The sequence below is a fragment of the Amblyraja radiata genome, chromosome 6, assembly GCF_010909765.2.
Source record: "Amblyraja radiata isolate CabotCenter1 chromosome 6, sAmbRad1.1.pri, whole genome shotgun sequence".
NCBI lineage: Eukaryota > Metazoa > Chordata > Chondrichthyes > Rajiformes > Rajidae > Amblyraja > Amblyraja radiata.
This window is the reverse complement of record NC_045961.1, coordinates 31,129,432-31,145,798: the sequence shown is the minus strand read 5'-3', so window position 1 is coordinate 31,145,798 and position 16,367 is coordinate 31,129,432. Positions and strand designations below refer to the sequence as shown.

General features: G+C 44.1%; 1 protein-coding gene and 1 long non-coding RNA gene across 3 annotated transcripts in view; one reads left to right on the top strand and one right to left on the bottom strand.

Moving 5' to 3' along the window:
• fat3 (FAT atypical cadherin 3) overlaps positions 1-16,367 on the top strand; it is a 657,225-nt gene that overhangs the window by 132,997 nt on the left and 507,861 nt on the right. The gene's annotated exons all lie outside the window — the stretch shown is intronic.
• LOC116974213 overlaps positions 16,008-16,367 on the bottom strand; it is a 3,571-nt gene continuing 3,211 nt past the window's right edge. Inside the window, exon 3 of the long non-coding RNA XR_004412307.1 lies at positions 16,008-16,367. This exon is cut by the window's right edge and continues 48 nt beyond it. This is a non-coding gene — a long non-coding RNA (uncharacterized LOC116974213).

Genomic DNA, 16,367 nt, shown 5'->3' with positions numbered 1-16,367 from the left:
CTCCATGTCTCTCCCGATGTCCAAGCCCCAGGCGGGCGATGATAAGTCCCACGGCCATTTTAGGCCGTGCCGGGCGATTTACGGCCCCGCTCCCGGTCTAGAAGTCTCGAAGTTGGAGCCCCCGGCAGGCGCTGTAATGTCCCACGGCCACGAAGCCGTGCCGGGTGATGTACTTCCCCGCTCCGGGTCGTTCCAAACCCCGCGACACGGGCTGGAGAAGTCGCGTTGCGGGAGCTCCGGGAAGCGGTCTCTCTCTCCCCCCGGACCCGCGAGCTCCCGATGTCCCAGTCCACCGGACCTGCGGCTGCGTTGCTGGAGCCTCCGAGCCCCAGGAGTCGAGTCGCAGCAGCGAGTCACCACCGCTCCCCACGTTCCGAGGCCGGCCAGCCCCACGATGGTGAGTATTCCGCAGCGCAGTCTCCCGAGCCCCCGGGTCGTTCAGGTTGGAGGCCGCTCCACGGTGCTAGGCCCCAACGACAACGGAGACCCGACAGGGAAAAGGTCGGGTCTCCCGGACAGGGAAGAGATTTTAAACGGTTTCCCCCTCCCCCCCCGCCCCCCACATATACACATTTAAAAACCAGTATTTAAAAAACACCAAACACTACATTTAACTAGACAAAAAATAAAAAAAGACAGACAGGCTGTAGGAGCCGCTGCAACGAGTCGCGCCGCCACCAGGATACTTATACAGCTGAGTGAGTATAATTTAATGGATGATAAATTGCGTTCAACCAATTGATGACTTCTTTGACAAAGTAACTAGCATATTAGATAACAAGGAAGCCAATGGATGTAGCACATTTTGTTATACATAATTTCGTCCGTGAAGTGCCCCATAAAAGATTACCATATTAGAAAATCACGTGTGGACTTGACCGTAATAGGTTAAGTCCAGGGGGTCAGATATGGGGCTTTATGTGTGGGCCAGATATATTGTCAGTGCAGAGGGGCTAGGAGCAAGGCCAAGTGTACAACCAGAGTCAAGGTCTGGTATAGAACTAAGTGTGCAGTCAAAACTGGGACTAGGGGAGTGTTCAGCACTGGGAACCTAAGCAGGTAAGCAGCTATGATCAGGGTAGAATAGGGGACAAGGTGTAAGGCTGGACTCAGGGTCAGGAATGAGAGAAGGTATGCAACTTAAGTCAGGGTCAGAAGTAGTACCAGGTGTACAGTGAGTCCCAGGTTGGTCAACATGGGCCAAGTGTTTGATTATAATCTGATTTCCATACATGAATATACTAAGGTAATTCATGTGCTGCACCTGTTGATCAGAGCCTGCCCCCCCCCCCCCCCCCCCCCCAGTCACTAGGCTCCCTCGGGCTTGTCTCTCGCAATCTCCCAACTCTCACCCAATGTTGGCAGCCCTGTTTACTATTCAGGTATTTGTCTCCTAACTTCTCATCCCCATATCCATGTCATTAATCTTCCAAGTGATACCATTATGGGAGAACTTTTGAAATCGTAATTATATTTAAGCCTCAATATTTTTCCTGTATGCTCTTCATCCAATCTTGTCCTTTAGGCTAATTAAGTATGGATATGCTTTTTAGGAATCCATTTTGTTGTGTTACTATATTTTCTGTGTCTGGATATTTGCTATCACTTTTTTAATATAAATTCTGTTTATTTTAATTTTGATCACGGACAATAAGCTTTCTGATGTTGTCATATCTTGAGAATTGTATCTTGAAGTGCTTTGAGAGGTTGGTTATGGTGCATATCAACTCTTAAGGCATAAGGGATAGGAATAGAATTAGGCCACTCAGCCCATCAAGTCTACTGCCGTTCAATCATGAAGATCTGTCTCCCTCATCTATCTATCTATCTATCTATCTATCTATCTATCTATCTATCTATCTATCTATCTATCTATCTATCTCTTAAAAATATCTGCAGAACACCACGGATGTGTCACCCTCTGACTAAAGAAATGTCTCCTCATCTCCTTCCTTAAAGAACGTCCTTTAATTCTGAGGCTATGACCTCTAGTCTTAGAGTCTCCCACTAGTGGAAACATCCTCTCCATATCCACTCTATCCAAGCTTTTCACTATTCTGTATGTTTCAATGAGGTCCCCCCTCATTCTTCTAAACTCCAGCAAATATAGGCCCAGTGCCGACAAACGCTCATCATAAGTTAACCTACTCATTGCTGGGATCATTCTTGTAAACCTATTATGTATATTATCTATAATGTATATTTTTTCTGCTGGATCATCCTTTTCTAATGCTTTAACACGAAACTTGATCTTTACAATTCCAGTGCCTAATTCTTCCGAAATCAGATATTGCATAACATTGAATTTATGGCAAATTATTTAAAATAAAATACAGCCATAAAGATGCCTGTTTGAAAAAAATGTATTTTTGACATCCACTCTTTGCATGAAAACTTGTAACCTCAAAAATGTTAATGCTCCAGCAATGGCACATGAGCCATACCTTAGGCATCATCGAAGCAGATACGTCATTGTGAAATGGTTTGCCTTTGCTAAAAAGGCAAAAGGCAAGAGTTTTGGGCTTGACAAAAGATCAGACGGGAATAACTCAATTCTGATGCAAAGAGTCGGCACACTGATGAAACTGTTGTGATTTCATTGATTGTGATTTCAAATCCCATTACAGTATACAAATACATCCACATTTTGGGAGTTTCTCAGAGTGAAATGCATAATGTTATCACTTGCCCTGTATTGAAGGATGTTTTCAATGTGCACATGTGCTGATCAGCCATGATCACATTGAAAAGCGAGTAGCTTGAGGGGCTGAGTGACATATCTCCAAATATAGCTGCAACCTATTTTCTACCTTAACTCCTTTTTGTATTACATAAATAGTTTCAATATCATCCTTTTCAAAACGATTTACCCACCAATGCCCTATATAACTGAAGTATATCTATTTATGTATTCAATTCCCCTTTGAGAAACAAAATTTGTGGTTTTCTAAATTGCTTTCTTGCTTTTTATGGTCTCTGATTTCTGTAGTCCCGACCATTTAGATACTTTATTTCTCCTGCTGAATTGTAACGCTCATATTTTCCGTCATTGTACTTTGTTTAAGCCCCTGTCCCACGTCCCACTCACGAATTCTCCCGAGTTACTCACGAATTCTCCCAAGTTTTCCCCTTGATTCAAACTTGGAGATGCTAGCCGTAGGTACTCGGGGCTATTTTTTTTACTCGTGGACATTTTTCAACATGCTGAAAAAACGTCCCGACTTACCTGATGCCCCGAGTACCTACGGCTGGCATTACGAGCCGCTATGAAATATCTACGGACTCCTATGGACTCGCTACGGACATTCTCCGAGTTTGAATCAAGGGGAAAACTCGGGAGAATTCGTGAGTAACTCGGGAAAGTGGGACGGGGCTTTAACCTATCTACATCTCTTTGTAGCTGCTTAGAGTCCGCTTCACCAATTTATTTCCTACCTATCTTTGTATGCACATGAACATTTATACAAAGTAATAGTAACAGTGGGCAATGCATGCTTGGCTGGCACCAACACAATTGATGTCTGTTTTGTCATGAGTTGAGTGGGACCAAAACTTATGTGGGCTCCATTGACGTAGTCTGAGTGTTCTTGAAATGCTATTCTTAGTGTTCACACTTGACATTTACGCCCATAGCTGCAATCTATCCTTGCTCAGTGCCTTCCACAAGATGATCCGAGACTGATTCTATCTTTACACCCAACTCATTGTCTTATTACCCCACCCTGCCCAACAGTGATTCTGTTTCTATCAACCTTTCATCTTTTCGCCTCTCTTTTCCCCACAACCCTCTCCTGTGATTTTAACCCTGTGGATTTTTTCCATCTCTGCTGTGTGGGAATTGGCAGACAATATGTTTTTATGGGCATAATATTTGTCAGGTCTACCCTTTCAATCTCAATGCACAAAATAATTTTATTGCTGTGGGACCATGCATAAAATAATAAAAAAGCATTCCTTGTCTAGGGCTCACTAATCCACATTTTCATCTATGGTACAAATTCTAGCCCCAATTCTGACTTTTACACAAATCAATGAGAAGAGCATCTGGCATCGGCGACATCTTAACATTAGCTTAAGTAGTAAAAACAGATGCTAAGGTTTTATTTAGCACTTCAGACATATCCTGGCCATTGAACTCGACTTGTCCTGCTAAACCTCTCGAGTCCTTTATGAGTTTTAATCTTTTCTGATTTATTTTGTAACTATGAAATGTTTTGCAGGCACTACTGCACCTGTCTTCAATCCAGTATTGTTATACCATTTGTGTTTTCCGTTAAAGACTTCAGTTACCTTCCTCTGTATTTTATCTTTTCTACACTTATGGTTTAAGCAAAATAATTGTTTTAAAAGTGAAATTTATTTTTTATTGAAGTTATTTTTCCAATGAACCACTTGGTAAGTCATTCAGCCTGCACTCTACCGCATACTTTGCTTTTTATCCTAAACATATGCACCCTTCTGTTCTACTTAGTATGGATCAAAACAACTTCCACCTTTCTTGTGACATATTTCTCGCTCGCAGCATATCACAATCTACCCTCCAAAAATCTTTACTCTTACTCAATTCTTGAGTAATTCGATTGTACTTTGTCATGGAACCATACTGTTTTGATATGTGGCTGCTCACGATATAGGTAAAACTAGAACATATTAGACGGAGAAAGGTGGCTCCACACACTCGTGTTGGGATCAAAAGCAAGAACGATTTATTTCCAGGTCAATAGTCACTTACAATACAATTACAATTACAATTCAATTTACTGTCATTTGGACCCCTTGAGGTCCAAACGAAATGCCGTTTCTGCAGCCATACATTACAAACAAATAGACCCAAGACACAACATAATTTACATAAACATCCATCACATTGCTGTGATGGAAGGCCAAAAAAACTTCTCTCTCCACTGCACTCTCCCCCCCCCCATGTCAGAGTCAAAGTCAAAGCCCCCGGCGGGCGATGGCGAATTGTTCCGTGGCCATTAAAGCCACGCCGGGTGCTGCAAGGCCGCACACCGGGTCTTGATGTTAGAGCCCCCGGCGCGCGCTCGCAGAGACCCGCAGCCATTCCAAGCCGCGCGGGGCGGTGCTGTAAGGCCCCGCTCCAGGAGCTCTTCAACCCCGCAACTCGGGCGGGAGAAGTCGCCGTTGCGGGAGCCCTGAAAAGCGGTCTCCCTCCAGGGACCCGCGGGCTCCCGGTGCCGCCGTCCGCCAAACCCGCAGTTGCAGCCACCGAATCTCCGGGGGTCGGGCCGCAGCAGCGTCCACCACCGCTCCACCCGCTCTGGACTCGGCCAGCTCCGCGACGGTGAGGTGAGTAGTCGGCACCAGAGCCCCCGGTCTACCTGTTGGAGGCCGCTCCTCGTTGCAGCCCCAACGACAACGGAGACCCGACAAAGAAAAGGTTGGGTCTCCCGTGCAGGGAGAGATTTAAAAGTTACCCCCAACCCCCCCACCCCCCCCACACACATACCCCAACAAAAATAACAAAAACTACATAAAAACATAGACATAAAATAATAAAAACGCAGACGGACTGCAGAGGCCGCTGCAGACGAGAGTCGCGCCGCCTACCTCATTTACATAATTTTATGCGCGAGTATGAACATGCGCGGGTATGAGTACAGCTCCTATGCTCAAATTACTCGGACATTGATACACATACTGCATGGAAACAGGCCCGATGGCCCAACTTGATACATCCTTTCCTTTTTGACATTTTGGGATGACATTTCCAAAGATCCAAAACAAAGCAAACCTAAACACTTTTCACAATAATACATACTAGTAATACGGTTTAACTTAACTGAATAAAACAACTGTTCTGTCTTATTTCACAATTTTAAACATAGCCATACTAGTGACTTGTTTCAATAACACAAAATAATGTTCACATGCTCTCTTCTCATAAGCATGTAGATACATCACAACAAAACACCTTACTTCTTGACATACTTGCCGTATCTTTCTGGCGGTCTGACGAGAACTCTTCCTGCCCTAATCTTTGTGATGGTGTTTCTTTTAGAAGTGTCTTTCTTTTCAGTGTGTACATTCTGTGCATTACTTCTAGTTTCTTCTCTTGTGTCACTTTGTTTTTGTCTAGTTTTCTCTGTGTTCTGAGTTTCACGAGTTGCATCTTTTCGTGGTGATGCATGTTGTATTAGTTTTTCCTGTGTCAGCTGAGGTTGCAAAGGTTTCTCAGTCTTCTCCGCGTTTGGTGGTTTCTCTGGAGTTACGTGTGGGGCAGACACGTGCCGTGAGTAATTACTCGAGGTAGGCCCACAGTCGGCTTTTTAACAAAATCTTAAACCGCACATGTGCAGATTGTTCTCTACGTAAAAAATAAAAATAAGTAACAATTCAATTTTCCCAAGGCTTCTAAATCTCCTTCATTTTTTAATTACTGAATGGGTGGGGGACGAAGGATGAAGGCAGGTGGAGAGATGGTGGGAAAAACGGGAGCACACCGGGACATTGAATCAGTTGTCATCTTATTGTATGACAATACTTTGTTCAAGGGACCAATTGGAAGGAGAGTGTATTTCACAGCGTGTGGGGAGTCTGTGCCAGGGGTTAAAGTTGTGGGGAGGGCAGAAGTGTTGAGATGGAGGGGATCATAGATCATGTCAGACTCACTCACCGCTGCCGCAGCGCTCCGGGCACGGACAGCAGAACCGGCCGCCACTTCCGGGGAAGGAAGCAGCTCGGGTGACTGCGAACGGCCGCCGGGACACGACAGCAGAACCGGCCGCCACTTCAGTGCCTTCTGCCGGCCTGCTCACCTCTGGCAGTGCGCTCCGTCTGAACACCTCTCACCTGCCACTCGCTGGCTTCGCTCATGTCAGCCGCTTCCCGCAAATCCTTAAATTCCCACAGCCGAGTAACCTCAATTGGTCCCTTGAGTGCGATGTCGGAATTGAAGGATTTGCAGGAAGCGGCTGACATGAGTGAGGCCGGCAAGTGGCAGGAGAGAGATTTTCAGACGGAGAGCACTGCCAGAGGTGTGCGGGGACCGGCAGAAGGGGTCAATGCGATGGCTCCGTGTCTGGAGCGTCACAAGTGGGTTACTGGCCCCGATCCTCTCCTTCACAACGCTCCTGCCCTCCCTGCAATTTTACCCCGGGCCAGACTCCTCAAACACTGTTAAGGGAGCTCTCCCCCCACCCCGGGAAATACGTAATTTAAAAACATAAAGCATCAAGAAATGTACTTACCACGTTATTGGTACATGAACTCCATTCTTCACTCTTTGTTTCCTAAGAAACTCTTAAAATAATGACAATCCATATTTGAAAAATCTGCCAAGAAACTTGCGCAGCGCATGCGCAGAAGGCTGCTGCACATGCACAGTACTGCAAAGGCAGAATTTCAGCTGCCTTCAGCCCCGCTTGTCATTGACGGCTTCAAGCAGAGCAGACGATACGTGGGCTGCACAGACCTTTTGCGTGCTGCAAGTGCTGCGGATGAAGGCACGGAGAATTATGCCTACCTAAGAGATCGATCTCTTAGATAGGCATAATTCTCCCATGCCTTTACTATTTATATTTAATAATTGCCATTTCATAATTTTAGTTGGGGTAGGCAGTGCCTACCTTGCCTACCCTGACGGCACGTGCCTGGTGTGGGGGTAGTTCACCGGTCTTCTTCAGATCCGCTCGATTACGATAGAAATCCTGATGCTGTCTCGACTTCGTATGATCTCTCATCCAGTCGTTTCTGAACTGTTGCTCTCTGCCATCTGGTATCTCCTAGTTTATAAGGTTTGAGTCTTACAACATCACCTTCTTCCAGGATTGGCAGATCCTTGGCATGTTGGTTGTCGATCTTTGGCTGTTTTCCTTGCAAATCCTTCAACATTTTCCTCTCTTCTGTGAGTATCTCAGCACCACGTGGTTTGAAGAGATTTGATGTAGTTGGAAGTGTCGTTCTTGTTCTCCTTCCATGTAGTCTTTGTGCAGGACTATTGTTCACTCCTTGCGCAGGCGTGTTGTGGAATTCCGGTATTGCCAAGTAGACTGCTGCCTTGACTGCCGATTCCACTTTTCCATTAGCTTGGCTATGTCTTGGAGAAATTGTTTAGTGGTCAAATTCCCATGTCCTGGTAAATTTGGCGAACTCCTCTGATGAGAACTGTGTCCCGTTGTCGCTTAACACAGTGCTGGGAATTCTGTATGTTGTGAAGTGGTTCTTAAGTTTCACAATGACTGTCTTGCTGCTCAGGTCATACAGTCTGTCTATTTCCCAGAAATTAGATAGTCAACTGTGATTAGATAATGCTTTCCCTCAAGTTCAAACAGATCAGTTCCCACTTTCTCCCATGAATGATCTGGGAGGTCATGGGGCATCAGAGTTTATTTCTGATTCTGCTGTTCGTACGTCCTGCAGGCTTCACAGTTTCAAATGAACTGCTTCACATTGGAGTTCATTCCGGGCCAGAAAATGCATTCTCTAGCATGTCTGAGGGTTTCTTCTACTCCAAGGTGAGAGTTGTGGAGTGTCTCCTTCATATCTTTGTGTAGAGTGATAGGGATTACAACTCTTTCTCCTCTGAACACTAGGCCGTCTTGCACATTCAACTGGTCTCTGACGTTGAAGTACGGTTGTGCTGCCACTGGGACTTCTGATTTGTGATCTGGCCATCCACCTTGCATTACTGTCTTAACGATCTGTAGTGTTTTGTCTTCCCTGGTGTGGGCTTGGATGTGTTTGACCTTGTCCTCTCCCATGCTCAAGAACTCAACTACGTTGACATTAGTGAATCTGGTCGATCCCATGGTGTCCGGGAGGTATGCTCGGGAGAACATATCTGCTAGATGCATATCTTTTCCCTTTACCCATTTGATCTCGATGTCATAGTGTAGCATCCTCATCATCATGCCCTGAAGACATCTTTGTGCTGTATGCAGAGGCTTTTTGACAATGACCTCCAATGGCTTGTGGTCACTCTCAATGATCACTCTCTGTCCGTAGGTGTACTGATGAGAGTGCTCGAGGGCAAACACTATTGCTAGTGCCTCCTTCTCTATCTGAGCATATCTCTGCTCGGTTGGCGTCAATGCTCGACTCACATAGAACAGCGGTTGTCCTTTCTGCAGACCTGTTGCACCTAGACCTGCCTTGCTTGCATCACATTGTATGGTCAGCTGTTCATCTGGTGTATAGTACGCCAGGATGGGTGCCGTTGTCAACAGCTCCTTGATCTTTGACATTGCCGTGTCATGTTCTGATGATTGAGGGTCAATCTCCTCAAAGGCTGGAATGTGTCCGACAACATTGGCAGGAATCTTGCCAAGTAGTTTACACTGCCTTGTAATCTTTGGATTTCTGTTGGATTGGTTGGGTTGGGCATCTCTAGGATAGGTTGGATCTTCTTTGGGTCTGGTTCCAGGCCATGATGTGTAACTACATGTCCTAGAAATGTGATACAAGTAGTTTTCATTACCGACTTCTGCCGGTTCAGCTTGATGCCTTTGTCTCTGCATCGCTGAAGAAGATCTTGCAGTCTTGCATCGTGATTCCTTTCTGCATCTTCTCTGGTGTCTCCTTCTCCGAATGGGATGATTTCGCCTGCAACACATTCCACTTCCGTAATCCTTCTAGGGCTTGTTGCAGCTTCTTCTGGAAGATCTCTACATTTACTTTCAGTCCAAATGGCAACTTCTTCCAGCGATATCTCCCAAAGGGGGTGTTCATGGTTGTTAGGAAACTGCTCTCCTCATCTAGTTCACAGTGGAGGTATCCTGACTTCAGATCGAATTTGGAGAAAACCTTGGACAGCTCAGGGAGTATGTCGTCTATGACTGGTAGTCTATGGATCTTCCTTTGCAGGACTTTGTTGAGGGGTCTAGGATCTATGCAGAACCTCAACTCTGTAACGACCAGCCTGCTCCACCATTCAGTTGGTTCTTCGACGAGTCAAGATGTTCAGCTCGACCAGCTTCAAGAGACCATTCTTGACCTACTCTATCATGGCTACAGGTACCGGCTTTGCAGAACACTGTGATGGGGTCACATCCTCCATCTGCGTTACCAACTTGACCTTGCCTGGTAGTCTCCCCGGTCTTTCGTCGTCAAAAACATCTTTGTAGCTCTTGAGTAATGAGTCGGCCTTGTTAACAGCATTCAGGCTCTTGAAGTTCTCGTAGTGAACCGTGATGAGTTTCATCTGTTGTGCAGCTTTGCCGCTCAGGAGCGGTGTGAGCCAGCCTTCCTCTACCACAATGATGTGAACACAGTACTTCTTGTTGTTCATCTTGTTCCGGAGTATGACTTTCGTCCTACCTTCCGTCAGCAGGTTGGATCCGTTGTACATCTTTAAGACTATTTTCTCTTGTCTAATGGTCTTCTTTGTTGGGGACAAGATCCTTGGGAATCACATTAACACTGGCACCAGAGTCGATCTGAAACTTGATGGCTTTTGTGCCAACCTGCATCTCAGCGAATAGGCCTGAAGAGGAATTGTTTCTGGCTGCATTGACCTCAATGCAACTCACAGACTCTGCAACGGAAATGGACAGTGTGTCAGATGACTCTACGACCTTGTGCAGATCCCGTTTCTGCGTGCTCTCCTTCCACTGCTTGCAGCAGCAGGCGAAGTGGTTTTGTCATCCGCATCTGTTGCAGTCCTTCCCATACGCTGGGCATTCCTCCTTCCTGCGCTTGTGCATCCTCGCACAGAACTTGCACTTGACTAGTCCCTGATTCCTCCTCTGAGAAGAAAAATCTACCATCTTTTCCCTCGGTTTGAATCATTCCACCTTGGGTATTGTCGGCTCTTCGCCGATGACCTGCATTATTGTCGCTGCTACCTCCGCGGTTCTACATATGTCCACAGAATCCTGCAGTGTCAGATTCCTCTTCTGAAGGAGTGTCTTCCTGGTTAACTGGTCTGCAATACCAATGACGATGCGATCTGCAATGAGGCTTTCGTTCAGGTAATCGCTGAAGTTGCATGTCTTAGCAAGCTCCTTCAGCCCTGCAACATACAATTCAATGCTTTCCCCTGGTTTCTGGACTCGTTTATTAAAAATTAATCATTCATACGTTTCTGTTGTCTATGATGATGGTAGACATCTTGTCGATGATGACGTTCACATCCATCTCATATGCTACCGTTTCGAATGTTAGGGTATTGAAGATTTGCAGTCCAACAGTATGCAGGAATACTGCTTTTTGATAGAGTTTCTCCTTCTTATCCAGTTCTGTTATCACTGCATAATTTTTATCATTTGTTTAAACATTTTCCACGCTTCCACCCGGTTCTCTTTGAGCTTTAGATTGGGTGGTGGACCCACGTGGAAAGATGGACTGGCTTGCGCCATTTTGAAATATCAGCGCTCTTACTTATTTTCAAATATTTTCACAACAAAACTCAATTTTTTTCCTGTCCCTGGATCCACAAGATCCCTGGTGCGCGATCTTCGAGCAGTCTCACCCAACACGTCGTTTCAACCCTCGTAAATCAGTGCTCCACAGCACTGATTTACAGACTGCATCTTAGCCTTGTGTGCACACTGACCTGCATACAATCTATCTCATGCATGCACCTCCGACGAAATCAGTTGTCGAGTCCGGTCGATGAGCATTGAAAAAACTGATTCCTGTAAGCCTTTCAAAGCGTTTCGCTATTCACCATAGTGTCCATTTGATCCACAAATCTCGCTTTTACCGCTGCCACCATGTTTTCTATGTTTCTGCTTACGATATAGATAAAACTAGCACATATTAGATGGAGAAAGATGGCTCCACACACACTCGTGTTGGGATCAAATGCAAGAACGATTTATTTCCAGGTCAAAATTTCACTGACCTCAAAACATAATTATATGAGCGAGTATGAGCATGCGCGAGTATGAGTACATCTCCTATGCTCAAATTACACAGACATTGATACACATACTGCGTGGAAACATGCCCTATGGCCCAATTTCCCCATGTCTGCCAACATGTTCCATCTGCACTAGTCTCACCTGCCTACATTTGGCCCACATCCCTCTAAACCTGTCCTATTAATGTACCTGTCTAAATGTTTCTTCAGCGTTGTAATAGTAACTTTATCACACATCAACTTCCCTCTATCTGTTCATTTTTGTTTCAAAGGAGAAAAATGCAATTCTGGAAACTTCTGTCGAGAATTTTATTTTCACGCAGAAAGGGGCTGGCTGAAAAAGATCTCCAATTTTCCAACTTGCTTGGAAAGATAATGTAGTGCAGGATTGGAGAACATTATTAGTTGTTCCTGAGTTACAGATATTAGTGGGAATATTTTAATTCTACATCCAAGGTTTCATGATGACTCCTTTAGAAGGAAGTGATATATAGATTGTAGTAAAAACACAAAACTGCCCACTCGTATATCACTATTATCATTTCTTCTGAGTAGTATAAAAGTGCGACAGAGGATTTTAGGTTCATAGCTGGTCAAATCGGTTGGAGCTGCTGCAAGCAACCACAAGAGAAGATGTCTACCACATTCAGATAATGGCTAGTTCCAATGAGGTAACTGGACTCCAACCTAATCTACTGCGTCCGCTGTTCTAGGTATCAACTTCTCTACATCGGCGAGACCAAGCGCAGGCTCGGCACTTCAACTCCCCATCTCATTCCCAATCTGACCTTTCTGTCCTGGGCGTCCTCCATTGCCAGAGTGAGGCCCAGCGCAAATTGGAGGAACAGCACCTCACATTTCGCTTGGGTAGTTTGCACTCCAGCGGTTTGAACGGTGACCTCTCATTTTAGCTAGCCCTTGATTTCTCCCTTCCCAGTTCTCCCACAAGTCTTACTGTCTCCACCTACTTCCTTTCTCATCTTCCCCCCCCCCCCCCCAAAATCAGTCTGAAAAAGAGTCGAGTTTCTCCAGCATTTTTTGTCTACCTTCGCTTGTTCCAGCATCTGGAGTTCTTTCTTAATCAGCCCTCCAGTGGCACAGATGGAGTAGCACAGGTGGCTGTGGCTGTCGGCAGCATTCAGTGTTACTTTTGGATGCAGGTATCAGCGGTTCTCATTAAACAAGGACAGCATGCACCAGGTAATTTAATATGAAGTGAACAACATAAACCATATGTACTGAATGACATGTTCACTGTAAGTCTTTCATTAAATGATGCAGTTGGCATCACTTGACTGGAAACCAAAGTGGTTGACTCCTGAGTGACTGGTGTTGGTGCAAGTTTGAAACCAGTTGGTGACACAATCATATTCATAGCCTATGCCATAGCCTATACTGGTGTGCCTCAATCAAAGTTTCCTCACTGATTCTAAACTAACCTTTTCATTTCTATTCTTCCACGGTTTTTGACTTTGTTCTGCAGATCCATTAGATTAAGTGATATATATGTTGGGACCTGTGTTCCTCGACCTCCATCTTGGCCTGTCCACCTCTATTCCTGGAAAATATAACATGTCTGTAAACAGTAGCCAGCCACAATGCTCATCCATAAAATGCAGTGTCTTTCTCTCTCACATTTATTGCCTTCATGCTAGGATAATTAGTTGAGGTCGCAAAAACTCTAACTACATCCCACCATTTGGCTAATAATCATGGACGGAGTGACCAGAATGGCACCAAATGGGAACTAATAATTTGATTGTATCTGCTACGAAGTTTTGGCTAAAATTAGTATGCAGAAAAAAATATTTGTTATTTGGATAGTTATTTTTTTCTTTCTATAGGATTTCTCTAAAACTTTACAGCAATTTGAATCTCTTCAACTGTGGTGCTGAATAAGGATGTGTAGGCTATGTATCCAGGCAAGTACCATAAATTAGTTCAATTAAGAGTCAGGAGTGTTTATCATGTGCTCCAGATATGAACCGGAACAAGAAATATTACTTGCTGTCAGCTTTACAGACAAGAAAACCTAATGGTTCATAACACTTGAGTGAGGAGAAGGATTGATTCTTTAAAATGTATACTTTATATTATAGTGAACGATTGAAAAAAATAACGGTGCACTCACTTATTTTTGATTATGTTTTTGAAAGAGATTTTAAGTTGTGCAAATTTGACAAATTGTGCAGTTATCAGTGCACAGAAAAGACAATCTGCCATTGTCCCCTAGGAGTGTTAACAATGGTTAAGAGTGTCAGCTCCATGACAAAGTGATACTGTGGTGTTTTTCCTTCATGCTTGATTGTACAGTACCAGAGGTTCCTTTGCCTATGCAGTAGTGTGTGCAGTGATTGAAGGGGAATGTTCATGTTGGGGAAACTCCTTTCAAAGTGCTTGTCTTTGTGCATACGCTTCATTTAAAAGATGTCATCATCTTCTCATTAGAATTACTCTACTGATAAACAGGCCTGCAGCTGTTGGTCAGGATAGAATTGTTATTTAACTGGACGTGGAAAATTGGAATTGCTGATGGGTCCAACCTGTCATGAAATATTGAATTACTATATATTTGTGGTGATTGGAAGCTGGTTTGCTTTTAAAAGCCATTTTGCTGTGTCGCTGTTTCCATGTGGATACCCTTGATGTAACTCCTCCTTAGTGACAGTGCCTTTTCTCTGTTAATGAAACTGCAGTCTCGCCAAAAGCAGCAGAGCAGCTATTCACTTGAATTCCCCAGAGAAAAGTTCTAAAATGCAATCTTCACAACACATAAGGGAACAAGCACTTCCTAGTGCAGCTACTTTTCTGTGCACTGATGTTCCCCTTAATTATGGAATTTAAGTGGTTATGTCTTGCATAAAACATCACAGACTGATGATAAAGCTGTGGAATGTTTCACCATTTTGTTGCTTTATCTGCTTAGCCTTCAAGATTTCCTGCCCATTATGAAAAACAGATTTTTATTGATCTTATCAAATATTCTTTTATGTTTTCAGCGTAGTCCTTCACAAATACCATGGTTATATGCTCACGTTTGCCCCTAATCTTTACTCTCATGCTTCACAAGTAGAAAAGTAGTCACTCTGTGAACATACTCATAGGCACTAATGTGATTGTGCTATCTTAGTTTAGCAATTCTATGCATACATGTACAATGCAGTTGAGTGCCACTGTAGAACTGAATACATTAGGACTTAATGCCTTAATCCCGAAGTTTCTGAATTTCCTCTGTATTTCTTCATTATGATGCACTGAGGTGCCTGCGTATTTGTAGAGGTATTCAGTTGGGTGAGCCATTTGCATGGCATTCCCCTATATGTCTGACCAATGGATGGTGTGAGCCACTCATGCACAAGGAGGCCTTTGTGACGAATGCTACAATTGTTTTATTGAGGCTGAGCGGACCTGCTTCTCCAATGCAGACAGTCATGAGGAACAGGGGAATACGTCTAAGTTTAAAATCTTCCTCTTTTTTTTTTGTCATCCTTTATTTGTCATTCAGACCTTTCGGTCTGAACGAAATGCTCTTTCAGCATTCCTCAAGAACCTCAATACCCACTCTCTATGAGGCCTCATTCCCACCATCCCTCTCCCCCAAGCAACAACCTATTGTAATATCCTGATAATAAGCACATCCCTTAAAGCCTTCATTTATCACAGACCCACACCCCTCACTATCATTGCCATTGATCTGATGACCAAAGCTTCCTCTAGAGCTTTATGATTGATACAGTGGATCCCAAGGTGATTTGCTTTTCCAAAGTTAGACACCAAATTCTGGAACGTGCAGCATCTCTGGAGAAAAAAGTGTTGGTGACATTCCAGGTTGGGACTGAGGAAGGGTCCCGACCAGAAATGTCACCCTCACCTTTTCTCCAGAGATACTGCCTGACCCGCTGAGTTACTTCAGCACTTTGTGTCTATCTTTGGTATAAGCCAGCATCGGTAGTTCTTTGTTTCTACATTTCTGATTTGGTTTTCCAATGATGTTCTATGGAGTGGTGAGTTGTGCATTATAATGCAATTTCTGGACCAAGTTGTTGGCTCAAGAACACTCTGGATAAGAGAAAGATAGTGATAAACAGTGGATATATTGACTGAATGGTTCGTTCCATTCCCTTGAAGTAGAACCTTCATTGCAGAGTGAGCTACAGAATGATCTTTGAATGTGTTAAACATGTTATTTTGCGTGTAATCTTTTGGGCCAGTTGTACAACAAACACCTTTGGACCCCTGCACGGTGCATCTCTTCCTGTGTCAAATAATTTCTAAGCTCTTTAATTCCTGCATATTAAAAAAAGTATTTTGAACATCACTTTATATGTATTCTCTAGTTTTCTGTACGAGTCAAGTGTCCTAGCACTGTTGAAATTACATTCTATACAAATGTAATACACATATTTCTTCTACAAACTGACCTTTTTAAGGAAAAGATGGATGGGGTATAAGTTGCTTTCTGTACTCTAGTCCGATTGAGTGTACTGCAGCTTCTCCATTAGTTCAGTGAAGTGTCGACTGATGCAAAATGTTGTGTTGGAGA